The sequence below is a fragment of the Lactuca sativa genome, chromosome 1, assembly GCF_002870075.4.
Source record: "Lactuca sativa cultivar Salinas chromosome 1, Lsat_Salinas_v11, whole genome shotgun sequence".
Taxonomy (NCBI): Eukaryota; Viridiplantae; Streptophyta; class Magnoliopsida; order Asterales; family Asteraceae; genus Lactuca; species Lactuca sativa.
This window is the reverse complement of record NC_056623.2, coordinates 189,516,343-189,532,183: the sequence shown is the minus strand read 5'-3', so window position 1 is coordinate 189,532,183 and position 15,841 is coordinate 189,516,343. Positions and strand designations below refer to the sequence as shown.

At 38.5% G+C, this 15,841-nt stretch overlaps 1 non-coding gene across 1 annotated transcript; it reads left to right on the top strand.

Annotated features, from left to right (window-relative positions):
* The first annotated feature begins 15,466 nt into the window (after nt 1-15,466).
* On the top strand, nt 15,467-15,573 carry LOC111899360 (small nucleolar RNA R71). The gene has a single exon (XR_002852902.1). It is a non-coding gene; the product is annotated as a small nucleolar RNA R71 (small nucleolar RNA).
* Nucleotides 15,574-15,841: the final 268 nt, after the last annotated feature.

Here is a 15,841-nt window from a genome sequence, read left to right as displayed (position 1 = left end):
ATTAATGTTTAAGTGACATAATCACTAAATATATGTAATGGGAAAATTATTATTGTACTGTAGTGTTGTATTATAGGAACTACTGCTGTACTAACTACCTTAAAATAGATTTATATTAAGGTATCATGTGATTTATTGTAGCATACTATCGACTGGATAAAAAATGACAAATGTAGGTCGTAAAAAGAAATGACGTTTGGCACCCGCAGACCTGCAGGTCCGGCTGTAGCTAGCAGCAAGGTGTAGGATAGTCAATCCAGTATAGATCTATACGCAAACTCACGCTCTCCCTTCAAGAGACTCTGGCTATAACTCGGGCCATGACATTTAAGTCGTGCTCCGATTCATATCACAATAACTAACGTATTCTTGTATATGTAATGTAATGAACTGTTCTAGTATAGTTGTATATGTTCTTTCTCTAGTATAGTTGTATGTGTTCTCCTTCTAGTATAGTTGTATATGTTCTCTATCTAGTATAGTTGTATGTTTTCTTTCTTTAGTATAGTTGTATATGTTCTCCTTCTAGTATAGTTGTATATGTTCTCTATCTAGTATAGTTGTATGTGTTCTTTCTTTAGTATAGTTGTATATGTTCTCCTTCTAGTATAGTTGTATATGTTCTCTATCTAGTATAGTTGTATGTGTTCTTTCTTTAGTATAGTTGTATATGTTCTCCTTCTAGTATAGTTGTATATGTACTCATAGTAATGTAATGTATATGTTCTCATAGTAATAAGTATTGACTCATAAATGAACTGACTCATTGATCTAGCAACAGTATAAGTATGATTCTGTGCTACCCCGATGGTAGCCTATTAATGATGTAACTAGTACGCATGAATATGGAAGCAGTTTTATGTCTATATATGTACACATGATATATAATTAATATTTAAACGACCTTCAGACGAGTACCCGATATCCTATCAGACCACATCCAAATCGAGGAAAAGGAAACAAGATGGATAGCCTTCCTAAGTCTTTTAAACATTACTTATATAACTATACATATACGGGCATGCAATTTATAATAAGTGTAATAAAGTTGAAGTAGAAGTATTTTATACGTAAAAGAGTTTGTAAAACAGTTTGAAGTAAAATAGTTTGATAAACAGTTTGGACAGTGATAAAATCATTGGTTTTATAGTTATTAATCACATGTGATTGATGTAATAACTATTAGTATTCAACTTGTATTCCCCCCCTATAAAAGCATTTAAAACATTTAAAAGTATTTCAAAGGTTAATTAAAGGGGTATGAACTCACCTGTAGTGAGTGGTTCTGATGACAATGTTGAATTAGATGCTAGGTGTCAAGTGGTGACTTGAGTACACACGCAAATCGTATTTAGCATATATTGGACATATATGATTATAATTAGTATTTTGAACGACTAATTAATGTATTGGGACCACCTTAGGGACTAGCAAACACTTATAATGAAGTGTTACAATCACATATGATTGTATGACGGTTTATAAGGCTATACAAGAAAGTGATGGCCAAAATACACGGATCCTGGCACATTAGTTCTCACCGTGCCTAAACCACCTGATACAGATGTAAGCAGAGTAGGATTTAATGGGCTTCCTTAGTCTGCTTAACCCGTGGTCAAGTTTGGCCTTGGCCCAATTCTAGCATGGGCGAAAGAGATGCCCTGCGGATGGAGTTGTGTTTGTAGTGTTTGGGATACTTGAAAGAGGATGGAGTCTAACTCCTCAGAAGAAAAGTTGTGCAGTCAGGAAGCCCTGGAGACCTTAGGGCGATTACTGTCACACCCCAAAAACGAGAACAGCGCAAACATTCTGGGGCGGAGGACGTCATGTAGAGTATCACAACACAGTAAAAGTAAACAAACAAACTACATCATCCATTGCATTAAATATAAAATTTTAATACAAGCGTGTTCTGTACAGTTATAGACACCAAAAATATAATGTAAATCAAAATAATAAGATGAGTCTTGGATCTGCTCCATCTTCTCAAAAGCTGGCCTCGGTACCTGTCTACTGATGACCTGAGAATACAAGTTATTTTGAAAGGGTTTATCAGCATTAAGCTGGTGAGTTCATAAGTATTTTAGTGTCAGTGTTTGTTATCAAAACGATTGAACAATGTCTTAAGTGTAAGTTTGTAAAATGTATGTAAATGTTTGTAAGTGTTTGTAAAAGTTTGAATCTCTCAGAAAAACCTATATTTTCTATTAACGTAGCCTTCTACCAAGGCTTAACTGTTTTGTATGTTCGTTTGTTGTAAAAGTGTGAAATCTCCCAAGTGTAACTATCATGAACAAAATATAGTTTGTACATTAATGTTTAAGTGACATAATCACTAAATATATATAATGGGTAAATTATTGTAGTATTGTAGTGTTGTATTATAGGAACTACTGCTATACTAAGTACCTTAAACAGGATTTATATTAAGGTATCATGTGATTTATTGTACCATACTATCGACTGGATAGACAACGACAAATGTAGGTCGTAAAAGGAAATGACGTTTGGCACCCGCAGACCTGCAGGTCCGGCTGTAGCTAGCAGCAAGGTGCAGGATAGTCAATCCAGTATAGATCTATACGCAAACTCACGCTCTCCCTTCAAGAGACTCTGGCTACAACTCGGGCCATGACATTTAAGTCATGTTCCGATTCATATCACAATAATTAATGTATTCTTGTATATGTAATGTAATGAACTGTTCTAGTATAGTTGTATATGTTCTTTCTCTAGTATAGTTGTATGTGTTCTCCTTCTAGTATAGTTGTATATGTTCTCAATCTAGTATAGTTGTATGTGTTCTTTCTTTAGTATAGTTGTATATGTTCTCCTTCTAGTATAGTTGTATATGTTCTCTATCTATTATAGTTGTATGTGTTCTTTCTTTAGTATAGTTGTATATGTTCTCCATCTAGTATAGTTGTATATGTTCTCTATCTAGTATAGTTGTATGTGTTCTTTCTTTAGTATAGTTGTATATGTTCTTCTTCTAGTATAGTTGTATATGTACTCATAGTAATGTAATGTATATGTTCTCATAGTAATAAGTATTGACTCATAAATGAACTGACTCATTGATCTAGCAATAGTATAAGTATGATTTTGTGCTACCCCGATGGTAGCCTATTAATGATGTAACTAGTACGCATGAACATGGAAGCAATTTTACGTCTATATATGTACACATGATATATAATTAATATTTAAACGACCTTCGGACGAGTACCCGATATCCTATCAGACCACATCCAAATCGAGGAAAAGGAAACAAGATGGATAGCCTTCCTAAGTCTTTTAAACATTACTTATATAACTATACATATACGGGCATGCAATTTATAATAAGTGTAACAAAGTTGAAGTAGAAGTATTTGATACGTAAAAGAGTTTGTAAAACAGTTTGAAGTAAAATAGTTTGATAAACAGTTTGGACAGTGATAAAATCATTGGTTTTATAGTTATTAATCACATGTGATTGATGTAATAACTATAAGTATTCAACTTGTATTCCCCCCCCCCCCCCATAAAAGCATTTAAAACATTTAAAAGTATTTCAAAGGTTAATTAAAGGGGTATGAACTCACCTGTAGTGAGTGGTTCTGATGACAATGTTGGATTAGATGCTAGGTGTCAAGTGGTGACTTGAGTACACACGCGAATCCTATTTAGCATATATTGGACATATATGATTATAATTAGTATTATGAACGATTAATTAATGTATTGGGACCACCTTAGGGACTAGCAAACACTTATAATGAAGTGTTACAATCACATATGATTGTATGAGGGTTTATAAGGCTATACAAGAAAGTGATGGCCAAAATACACACTATATGTGTGTGTGCGGCCAGGTGTGCGGCCTAATGTGCTGCCATCATATGTGTGCGGCCAGGTGTGCTGCCAGTACATGTGTGCGGCCATGTGTGCGGCCAGGTGTACTGCCAGATGGTGTTCTTGGTGTTCTTGGTGTTCTTGGTACCTTTTATGAAGATCTTCAAAGAGAATGGATGATACTTGAGAGGATTTCGAGTTCTATGCTTGAAAAAGTGAAAGAAGTGTTCAAAAATGACTAACTATGGTATATATAGGTGGAGTGTGCGGTTGGGAAGAGTGTGAGGCCGCAAACACAAGTGTGTAATCGCACACTCAAGTGTGTGGCCGCACACTCCATGTGTTGGAGTGTTTGGCCCGGTTTTGATTCCTACACTTCGAGTTAATGCTTTTTAACACTCCAACCTTTATTATATCACATTTAGAATGCTTCATTAGGCTCTAAAGGGTACTACCATATAGTAATATAAGTCTAATATTGGAAAGGATTGAAGAGTGTACGCGAGAAATTTTCGGGTTGCCACAATTACCAATTCTATCAACTTGTGATACAACTGGGGTGCTGTCTCCACGTTCAGAAGAAGATGATGATGAAACAATCTCACAAGATGAGGTTGAGTGGTATTCGATAGTGGAATTGAATGGATGTGCGGCCATCCCAAGGACTACCGGAGCTTGTTGAGAGGCTTCAGTATCAGTCCGGTCACGCATATGGCTAGTGGTTTTGGTTGTTTTTCTTTTCTTAAGGATAGATATGGGTAGTCTATCTTCATCAGAGTCACTGCTCGATACAGTGGTGGTTTTGGTTTTGTGTTTCTTGGAGGGTGTGGTTTGTTTTGGGGCTTTCTTTTTGGGTGTTGTAGCTTTCTTTTTAGAAGCTACAAATTTTCTCCGTTGAGAAATGTTAGAAAGTGTAGTGGCAGAGGGGGCTGCAGTACCCTCAGGAAGAATAGTTGAAGAAGGAAGAGGTGGGGTAGAAGGGTAGGGGATAATACCCTCCGTGGCCTCAATATGATCCGAGACATCAGCAACCTCAAGACCAAGCAGTGAAAGAATGTGTGTAGGGAGCCTGCGGATAGGTCCAAAAAGAGTTTAATCAGAGGAAGGAGTATACCTTTTGAGATCCTTAGTGACAAAGAAATTGATGTCACTTCCCATGTCAAGACCAGCATCCGCATGCAGATCAGAAATACACAGAGACCAAAAGCGAGCAAAAGTGAGCTCGGTTGGGTTTTCCTTTGGTTGTTCTTTAGGAATGTACTGGAGGAAATCATCCCAAAGAATTTGACCGTAGTTGACATCACGGCTGGTGAAGATGCTCCATACTAGTTCAAGAAGCTTGAGTCCCATGTTGTCGATGCCTCCGGTTCTGCCACACAGACAGCGGATGACAAAGTGGCATACAAACTGCCAAACCGCAGGCAAATGATTCTTCTTAAACTCACCAATCCCTCAGATTGGTTTCTGGTAACCCATTTGGTAGAGTGCGGTAGTGATATCGGATAAGGATGGAGTGAAGATTTTGATGGAGGGATGGATTAACAGGTTAATGGAGGTTAAGAATTTTTCTTTGGTCAAGATGACCAGGGAATCGTTGATGAGGTTCAAATGCACTTCTTGGGGGTTTTCTAGTGGTTTGTATGCAGACAGAGCACACTTAAAGAGTGTAGAAACGGGAACAACATCAGTGAATGTGTCGAACGGTCCAAATAAGATGTGGTTCTTGAGATGCTTGATCATCAGCTTTGTTGGAGCATTGTAAGATGGATGATCGTCAAACACAGCTCTGAAGTTGCTTGAAGCGATTGTTGGTGATGTGGAACCGGTTTGATTCATCGAGCTTGAAGCCTTGTATTGCTTCTTGGACGCACCAGATTTTTCCATTGAGAGTTGTGAGAGCTTTTGTGAGATTGAAGTTCTTGAGAGCTTTTGTGAGTTGTGGGAGAGTTGATAGAGTAATCGATTAACAGAGAGCGTAAACGATTATAAAGAAGAAGAAGGGTTTATAAAGGGGGTAAAAGGATTTTAACCCTAGGTAAAAGATAAAGGAGGTAAGAAGTTGAATGGGGTTTTTGGGGGGAATCAATAATTCTAGGATTGAATCTCAACCACACGAATATGAAACGGGTTTTGAAGAGATTTGTGAAATCTTAAAAGGGGTTTTGCATTTAATGGTGTAGTGGACGCATGGTAATACGTCAGGTAATCATGGGTTGATGAGAGATAATGTTGTAACTGATTGGACGTGTTTGGGAGAGGAAAAGACAAGTTGAGAAAGGATTGATTTGGGAATCGTTCTTTTTGTCATCATTCCTAAAATAGGTCTGATACGGGGTTTATTAAGAAAAGGTAAAGTGATAGTTTCTAAAGGGAATGTCTGTATTTTATTTAATGAAGGGTCATTAAATAGCACACAAAGCTTCAAGAGTTAATGAATCTGTTGGAATTTATTTAAGATGATTGTGGACGAGTTCATTAATGCGGTTGAGAAACTCCATCGCGGATGAGCAAAGAAAGACTTCAGAGAATCTGTGAGACAAACACTTGTACAAAAATTAGAAACAAAGGAACATTAAGACCCATGAGAAATACGTATGACATATGGTTTCGATACCTAGATTGCGGTATCAAAACCATCTATCATATGTAATTCTCAGTTAGAACCGTAATGGAGACCAATGATAGTCTGCAGTAGCTAACACTTCAAAAAGAACTGCGGGTCCGGATTCATCATTCCCAACATTTGTAAGAATGCATTGAATTTTGTAGAGTCAAGAGCTTTTGTAAAAACATCAACAATCTCTTCATAAGTAGGAACAAAGATGAGTTCAATATTACCTTTCAGAATATGATCTTTGATGAAATGGTACCGTAACTCAATGTGTTTCGTCTTGCAGTGCTGAATTGGATTATGAGAGATAGCTATAGCACTTTCAGAGTCACAGTAAATTGGTATCCGCAGCATTCTGTACTCGTAGTCTAGTAATTGTGTCTTCATCCAAAGAACTTGGGAACAGTAGCTGGATGTGGCCACATATTCTGCTTTTGCGGTAGATAGAGATACACACGTTTGTTTTCTTGAATACCAGCTTACAAGTCTTCCTCCTAGAAACTGACATCCTCCTGAGGTACTTTTTTCTATCGAGCTTACAACTTGCATGATCCGCATCGGTGAAGGCTTGAAGACTGAAGCCGTTTCCTGCAGGATACCATAAACCCATAGATTTGCTTCCTTTAAGATACCAAAGAATTTGTTTGGCTGCGGTCATGTGAGACACTTTTGGATCAGCCTGGTATCTTGCACATACACCAGTTGCAAAGACAATGTCTGGTCTGCTTGCGGTGAGGTACATTAGCGAACCAATGATGCCTTTATAAGTCTTGTGATCCACAGATTCACCAGAGGGATCAGCTAAGATCTTATATCCGAAGGCCATAGGGACTTTAGGAGAAGAGCAGTTATCTATTGAGTATTTCTTCAGAAGTTTTGTGGTGTATTTTTCTTGATGAATGAAAATTCCTTGCTGAATTCGTTTGACTTGAAGACCTAGAAAGAATTTGATCTCTCTATTCATGCTTATTTTGAATTTGTTGGTCATGAGCTTTGCAAATTCATCTACCATATCTTAATCAGTAGACCCAAAAATGATATCATCCACATATATTTGTACCATCATAAGGTGGTCACCATTTGCTTTTCTGAATAATGTGGGACCAATCATCCCTCTTTTGTACCCGGATGAGACAAGAAAATCAGAGAGTGTCTCATACCACTGCCTTGGAGCTTGTTTCAGGCCATATACTGCTTTTTCGAGCTTATAGCAGTGGTCTGGAAATTCATCATTTTTAAATCCTGGAGGTTGCTGAAGATAAACTTCTTCTTTTAGTTCACCATTGAGAAAAGCACTCTTAATGTCCATTTGGTGTACCTTGACATTTTTGTGGGCTGCGTATGCTAGAAAGATCCGGATTGCTTCCATTCGTGCTACAGGAGCATACGTTTCATCGTAGTCAATGCCTTCTAGTTGACTGTAGCCCTTGGCAACAAGTCTTGCCTTGTTTCGGATAACTGAGCCAGATTCGTCTAGCTTGTTCTTGAAAACCCATCTTGTACCAACAATAGTATGACCTTGTGGAAGAGGAACACGTTGCCATACTTTATTTCTTTCAAATTCTGCTAATTCTTCTTGCATTGCAGCTACCCAGTCTGGTTCAAGCAAAGTTTCTTTGATCGTTCTAGGTTCAACCGAAGACATAAATTCTGCATAATGGTAGTGGTCAGCTAAATCCTAGGAAGACCGAGTCTGGATACCTGCGGATGGATTGCCAATAATTTGACCTGGTGGATGGTCTCTTGTCCATACATGAAGACGTGGCATTAGATGATCAGCAGCTGCGGTAGAAGGAACATCTTGGATGTCAGATCAATCTGCGGTTGGAGATGGTAGTTCCCCCTGGATTTGAGAGCATCGTGCTGAAACATCTTGATCTATTGTAGCAGAATTTTCTTGAGGAATTGGCGGAGGTTGGGGTTCCCCCTAGATTGCGAATGGGAGTTTGATGTGTGCAAACTCACTTCGTTTTAAACCTACTTTTAATTATCAAATAACACATAAAAGGCAGTGAACCTATCAATTGTGGTATAGCTAAATAAGCAGGGTATCGATCACAGGGAACGACAATTAAAATTAAAAACTAATTTTATTTAAGTTAATTAATAAGTAGGGGTTTTCTCTAGTTTGACAAGACTAGAAACTTACTAACTATTACTAATTTAAGAACTAGAAAATAAAGACTTAACTAGATTCAATAATTGGAAAGGAACTTCTATTTAGTTCAACATGGTTGGTTCTATGGTTGATTTCAAGGTAATAGTGCAATGGATTAATTCTTTCGTTGGTTACCGATTCAAATGATTAGATTCGTATTCACTACCCTAATCCTTAGCAAATAAACTAACTTAAACAGTGGCCAATTGTCTAATTTAATTAAATTCACTAGATTAATTATTCGGGTTAAGTTAGACTTGCAAAAGTTAACTAATTTATTCTTTTAATTAACTTCTTGTTTGATGGTCATCTTACAAGCTTGCACATGGATTTACTCAATTTTCTTATTAATTCTAGTTTCATATTCATTAATCCTAGACATATGGCATAGTGATCACATAGCATATGAGGTTAATAATCAATAGATGTTCATGCTAATCAATTATCTTCCTATTAACATAAAATTAATTATTATTCACATACAAGGTTCTTTAGCAAGCTAAAATAACAAAAAATCACCAACTTAGAATTAATCCTACCAATCAATCAAACCATATTGTCAACTTTGTATCCCCAAACAGAAGTCTAAAGGTTTTAGCTCATAATTTAAGTAAATAATAGCAAACAAACAAAGTCAAATTGCTTAACCATAATGATAAAACAAAAGAATAAGTGGAATGATGAAATTTTGCCTCAATTACTCTCCGAAATTGAATTCTAGCTTCTTCTGTCGTCTTCTAGGGTTTTTCTGCCTTCTCAATCCCAGCTAAACTCTCCTGACTCCTTCCAGAACTCTTTTTTATCGATCTGTGGAATTATCTTTATATATACGAATCGACTCGTCGAGTCAGGTGGTGACTCGTCGAGTCCCTCTCACATTCCCCGTATTGTGATAACTCTCTGGGATCCCAAGTCATTATCTTCTCGATTCTTCGATTGGACTTGCCGAGTCAGTGCCATTTTTAGTGTTTTTCTTCTTTATTTCATCCTCGATCTTCTAACTATTTCTCCCGCTTCCTTTCGCTTCCGAGCTTCATCTTTGGACTGAAAAACATAATTTAAACACTTTTAGGTACCTTTTGTCCATAATATGCAATAATTTGGCTAATAAATGAATAATAATGTATACTTAATATGAACCAATTATGCACATATCAAAATACCCCACACTTGTCTTTTGCTTGCCCCCAAGCAAAACTAAATTTTAAACATATTAGAATCACATATGACAACTCCAATCGAACCAAGCCGTTATGCCAAGACCGAAACACATGCATTTGTGTCTAAATTTTTTCCTAAAGACCTCCCATACTCCAAATACTCACAATCCTCATAAACACTTGCCCACTCATCCCGAACTATGCTCATTTTATGCAACCCTCCGAATCCATCCTCAGAAAACCTCTTACCCTCAAGGTGTTTTTAATTGAGCAACCCAAGCATACATAATCTAGAATTACACTTTTCGATACCACCATGGAGCTCTTTTGGAATTCTTCACTTCCTTTAATAATTTGATCTTTGAGCTCTTTGAATTCACCACCTTTATTGTTTGATTTTTGGTATCTTCAACTTTTTGAATCTTCGGAATTTTGATCTTCTAATTTCATTCTTATCTTTGATGCTCCAAAAATTCTTACAACTTCTCTTGTAATTCTCTCTCTCTCTCTCTCTCTCTCTCTATTTTTTTTTTTACATGTACCTCACTTTTTTCACTCAATAAACCTACATGCTTAAGCAGGGACGCTCAATCTCAACCTTTATTGGCTAACGATAACAATCTTCCTGGATACATTTCAGGTATAGGCTGCTAAACATATTGCATCCCTCGGGCTGAGCGGGGTCGTGTTTTTGTCCCATGATTTCACTGGAATAAGGAAGCCACAAATGCACTAGAACGTGTATAGGCTCAACTAAACATTTGAGTTTTCATGCAATCATCAACACAATTCTAACATGGAATCCTAATTTGCTTTTACCAAAATTTTCTAAATTAAATCCTAAGTAATACTTTTGGTATGCAAAAATTTCCAAAAAATTAGCCTAGATTAGGATATTTTACTCAGATGTAACCAACCCCCTACCCCACACTTATTTTATGCAATGCCCTCATTGCATATTATGCATGATAAAAACATAAAAAGAAAATAAAAAGGGAATTGGAACAAACTCCCCTGGGATAGCGGTCGATAGATTGATCACTTCCTTTTCAGGTCCAATTCAATTGACCTTAGACATGGGAACAACTCATCCATGCCTTGGGTGTCAATTCTCGTGTGGGTAGCTCCAAATACGCGGAAAACCAGTGTAAGATCTTCAGGAATTAATATGGAAAGACTAGATAGTCAAGTGGTACTCTAATCAGCATCAAATTAGCAGCCCCTTCGAGATGAAACCAAATGACTCGTCGAGTATATACCAGACTCGTCGAGTTACTTCGGGAAATCTTCGGATTTTTGAGAATTAAGGGCGACTCGTCGAGTCAGTTTAATGCACTCGACGAGTTGGTCACTGAATGAAAATAATAGCATTCTGCATCTGATCCAGCTTCCAATAAACTCTCTATACTATCTATTCACTTCTAGACTCCCTTGCCGACATCTCTAAGGACCGGACTCAATACTTTAACTCTAATGCTCCTCTTTCTTGACTCTCTTTCTCACTTTGATTCTATGATTCTAAACCCTTTTGAAGCTAGCACTCCTAATTCAATTCTGAAAAATTGTCAAAGCATCAAACATCAAATAAAACAGTAAAAAGCAAGTTTTAAAAACATTAAACAAACCAAATAAAAACAAACACAAAAAAAAAAAGATTGTTTAAAAAAAAACGCAATGAAACTAATCCTCATCATCATCATGATCATCTAGCCCTGCTCCACTTCCTCCCGCACCACTTCTTCTTGCACTTATCACCTCTTCCCATGATGGAATATATGGAAAGTTACCACCATCGATGTGCGGTATGTTAAAGTGGTCGAAAAGTCGGATATGTGATTGGTTACTAAAATTCAAGCTCTGCGCCATTTGATCTTGTAGCCGCCTCATCTCCACATTGTACCAATCCATTGGTACTTCGTCGTTATCAACCAGAATCACCGGCGGCTCTTCCTCAACATCCCGCTCTCTCCTCGATCTAACCCTTCTTCCCGGTGCTTCGGAACCAACCACCGGATCATCATTCGGAATGGCATAATGGCCACCACCATAGTCTTCAATAATCCTCGCTCGCCGGAAAAGAATTGGATTGAATGGAGGCGTAGGAATCATTGTCATGAAGTTCCATGCACCGCGGTTCATCAACCCGAATGAGTTGGCTAACCGGGTGACAAACATCCCACCATTGATTCGAGAATTTTTGCGATCCTTGACCGCACCCTCCGAGAGATATGAAGCTAGACACCAAGGAATATTGCGAAAAACGTCGGGTGTGATAATGCTCCGTAAATAGAAGACATCAAGGTTAGAAACCTTGTCATCATCCTTCCTTTGGTTGATGGTGGATGAAATGAGACGATGAATGAGGCGGTGTGTTGGGGATCGAATGCTCTCTTCTTGTGCCGACTTCGGAATATAGACCTTGTTACCAATTGTATTCCACCAGCCCAGGCTTGTAACTCCTTCGGGAAACACCATATGGGATTGTGCCAAAAAGGCCCGAAAGATGGGTGTTGAGACCAAGGGCTGATCATAAACCCCTAATCGACAGGCAAGATCCACCACAGAGCATTGATGAAATTCTCCTCCAAGGCAGAAACTAAAGCTTGATGGGTAATAAACATCCACTCCCCCGGTGAATGATACTGTGGAGAAGAACTCCAAACACAGCTCCAAATAAACCGGCTCTTGAATACGGAAGACCCGGCTCCACCCGTCGCAAATCATTGTTTCGCCTTCATGGTGAAACTCCTTTAAAAGATAAGGAGCTAACTCCTCCTCATAGCGTACACTTTGCAACCAATCCAAATCTATCCGGTTGGGCACGTAGATCTCTTTCTTCTTTATGTTAGCCAACTTCTTCTTCCACTTTCGCAATGTTGAAGCGGACTCGATTTGTGGGAAATTCAACCAAGGAAAGTCCCCTTGGTGACCACTGGAACTTTGCCCCCTTCTGAACATGATTTCTTTTGAGATGGTACTTGAAAGATTCGATGAATAATTGAAGGAAAAAGATGAATGCTTGAGAAATTGGAGAGAAAAGGAGGCACGAAGAGTGTGTGTGAAAGAAAACTGAAAACTTTAGGGTGAAAACCCTAATTACCAATTGTAAAAGTTAATATATTTTTTTCTGTGAATAAGACCGACTCGTCGAGTCAGGTTCAGACTCGGCGAGTCTGGTCGCGATGATACTTCCTTCTGAATTCTAAATGGACTCGTCGATTCATGGTCAAAGTCGGCGAGTGTCTTGCAAACCATTAAAAATTTTTAAAAATTTTATCATTTGTTTAGAAAAGAATCTTCATTTCACCACACACTTAGTCCATGCATATTCTCAAGCAGACATGTTCGATGATTCGGAAAAAAATAATCAAACAAAACCAAAAATCTAAAAAGAAGTAAAAGAAAGCAAACTCTAAACAACGGGTTGCCTCCCGTCAAGCGCTTCTTTTTAAGGAGTCATTAGCTAGACTCCTTCCCATCTACGTTTCGTCATCTTCGAGCATCGAGAACGCACGCATAAATTTTTGTGGTTTGTACTTGGTCTTGTAAGCGTGAATCTTTTTCTTGTAAGCCCTTTTCAATGCATCTCTTTTCTTTTTCACAGCATCATCCTCAGCTTCCTTCTCTTTAAATTTAATTACTTCATATTTCATGATGGTTCGTGCTTTAGGTTTAGTAGTGAATGGTTGATCAGCTTCCACCCTCCTTTCCTTTGTCTCTTCATCCTTTCTTGTGCTCAACCCATCTTCAAATGGAATCGTATCAAGACATGCTACATCGGCGTATTGAACTTTCATTCCCATTCCTCCTTCTGCTGTTTGTTCTTCTAAAGAATCATGAATAATATCTAAATCCAAGGTATGTGAAGAACTAGTAACAAACAGATCTAAGTTGGCCAAGTCTTTGTCAAATTCGACTGGACTCGTCGAGTCCATTAAAGTGACTCGGCGAGTCTGATCGGGTTCCATCAATTCTTGGGTGTTTTCTGAGTTAGCTCCTTCCAGTAGCTTTTCCAACTCCTCCAAGTCCTTGTTAACATCTCCATCTTCTTCAGAGTATATCAAAAACTTGCTTGGATCTTCTTTTAGCAAAAGTGCAAGCTCTTTTTGTAATATCTCATCATCCAATTGGATAAATGAGATTTCTTCATTCTTTTCTTCTTCTTGCTTGTCTTCTGGAATAGCTTTAAACATTACAGACTCATCACCCACCCTTAATGTCAATGTAGACTCACATATATCAATTAAAGCACACGCGGTGTTCAAGAATGATCTCCCCAAAATAATTGGAATTTCGGGGTCTTCTTCCATATCAACTACCACGAAGTCTACTGGAAAAATAAACTTGTCAACTTTTATAAAGAGATCCTCACAAACGCCTTGTGGATGAATTATCGTCTTGTCCGCCAAATGGATCTTCATATTCACCGGCCTTGGTTCTGGTAAATTCAACTTCTTAAAGAATGAAAAAGGCATCAGATTGATCCTTGCCCCCGAGTCAGCTAATGCTCGGGTGAAAACTTCATTACCAAATTGGCACGGAATCACAATATTTCCTGGAACACCCTTCTTTTCAGGTAGCTCACTCATCAATATTTCCGCGACTTCACCCAAATCCTTCCTAGCAGCAAAAAGGCCCTTAAGCAAGTTGAAGTACTTAGGTGTTTGGAGCATTGTTTTCACAAATGGCACATTAACTTGTAAAGCATTAACATGCTTCATGAAGGTTTTGTATGCTTATACTTTTTCTGTAGGCATGGCTTTGATTGGGTATGGCAGAGGAGGATTATAAGGCTTCAAAGAACTGATAGTTTTATCATTTACGCATGGACTCGTCGAGTCCAATGGAGTGACTCGGCGAGTCGGATCGGGTTTTGCTGGGTCCGATTCTTCTACCTTTTATGCCTTCTTCTTGGAGATTCTCAATGCTTCTGTAAATGTTTCATCACTGCTGGAGGTTATTACGCTTACATTCTCCATTCTTGGATTGGGTTCGGTGTTACTTGGAAGTTGACCCGGTCTTCTATCATTCATTTGATGTGCAAGCTGCCCCAGTTGTTTCTCAATGTTGAGAATTGATGCTTGCTGATTCCTTAGCATGTTTCTGGTCTCGTGTATGGCAGCATCGTGATCATTGTGTCTTTTTTCGGACGCGGCTATGAATCTAGTGAATAACTCTTCTAAATCGGCTTTCTTTTCTACCGGTTCTTCCTTTTCATATAGTCCCCTCTCTTTCTGCTTGTATTTCTCCTCCTTTGCCTTCTTATACTCTTCGTATGGTAGCCATTCCTTCTTAGGTTTCCCCCAATTTTCATCATATCGATCGCCACTTGAATAGAAGACTTGAGCTTTCTTATTTCCATTCTCATCCAAATCACAATCCTTTGTGAGATGGGGCCCTCTACAATTTTCGCATCCTACCCTAATAGCATGGATTGTTTGATCCATTTTTGTCATTCTTCGATCTAGACCATCAAGCTTAGCTATCACCGCCGCCATGCTATCATTTTCCGCATTCACTACTCCCCGACTTACTTCGTTTCTTGGATTGTGGTATTCTCTAGAGTGCTTAGAGAATTCTTCAATTAGCTCCTTTATTACTGGGGGTGCCTTCTTCGTGAGCAGACCTTGAGAATCTAGCAATTGCCTTGTGGTGACATTGACTCCATCATAGAAAATGGAGACCTCTTGTTGGCTATTAAGGTCATGGTGTGGGCGATTTCTAAGTAGGCTCTTGTACCTTTCCCAAGCTTCATAAAGACATTCTCCGGGTTGTTGCTCGAAGTTGGCAATGGCTTTCTTAAGCTTGGCTATCTTGGAGGGCGGACAGAAATGGTCTATGAACTCTTCTTTCATCTTGGCCCATGTGGTGACCGGTCGGGGAGGAAGTGACTTTAATCAATCTTTTGCAGCTCCTTTAAATGTGACGGGAAGCATGCGAAGAAGCTGAGTCTCCCGTGGAACATTCGGTACGTTGAAGTAATCGGCCACATCATTCACTTCATCCAAGTGCTTGTAAGCGTCTTCATGATCCTTCCCGTAAAAAGGAATCTCCTTGAGTTGGGCGAGAATATGG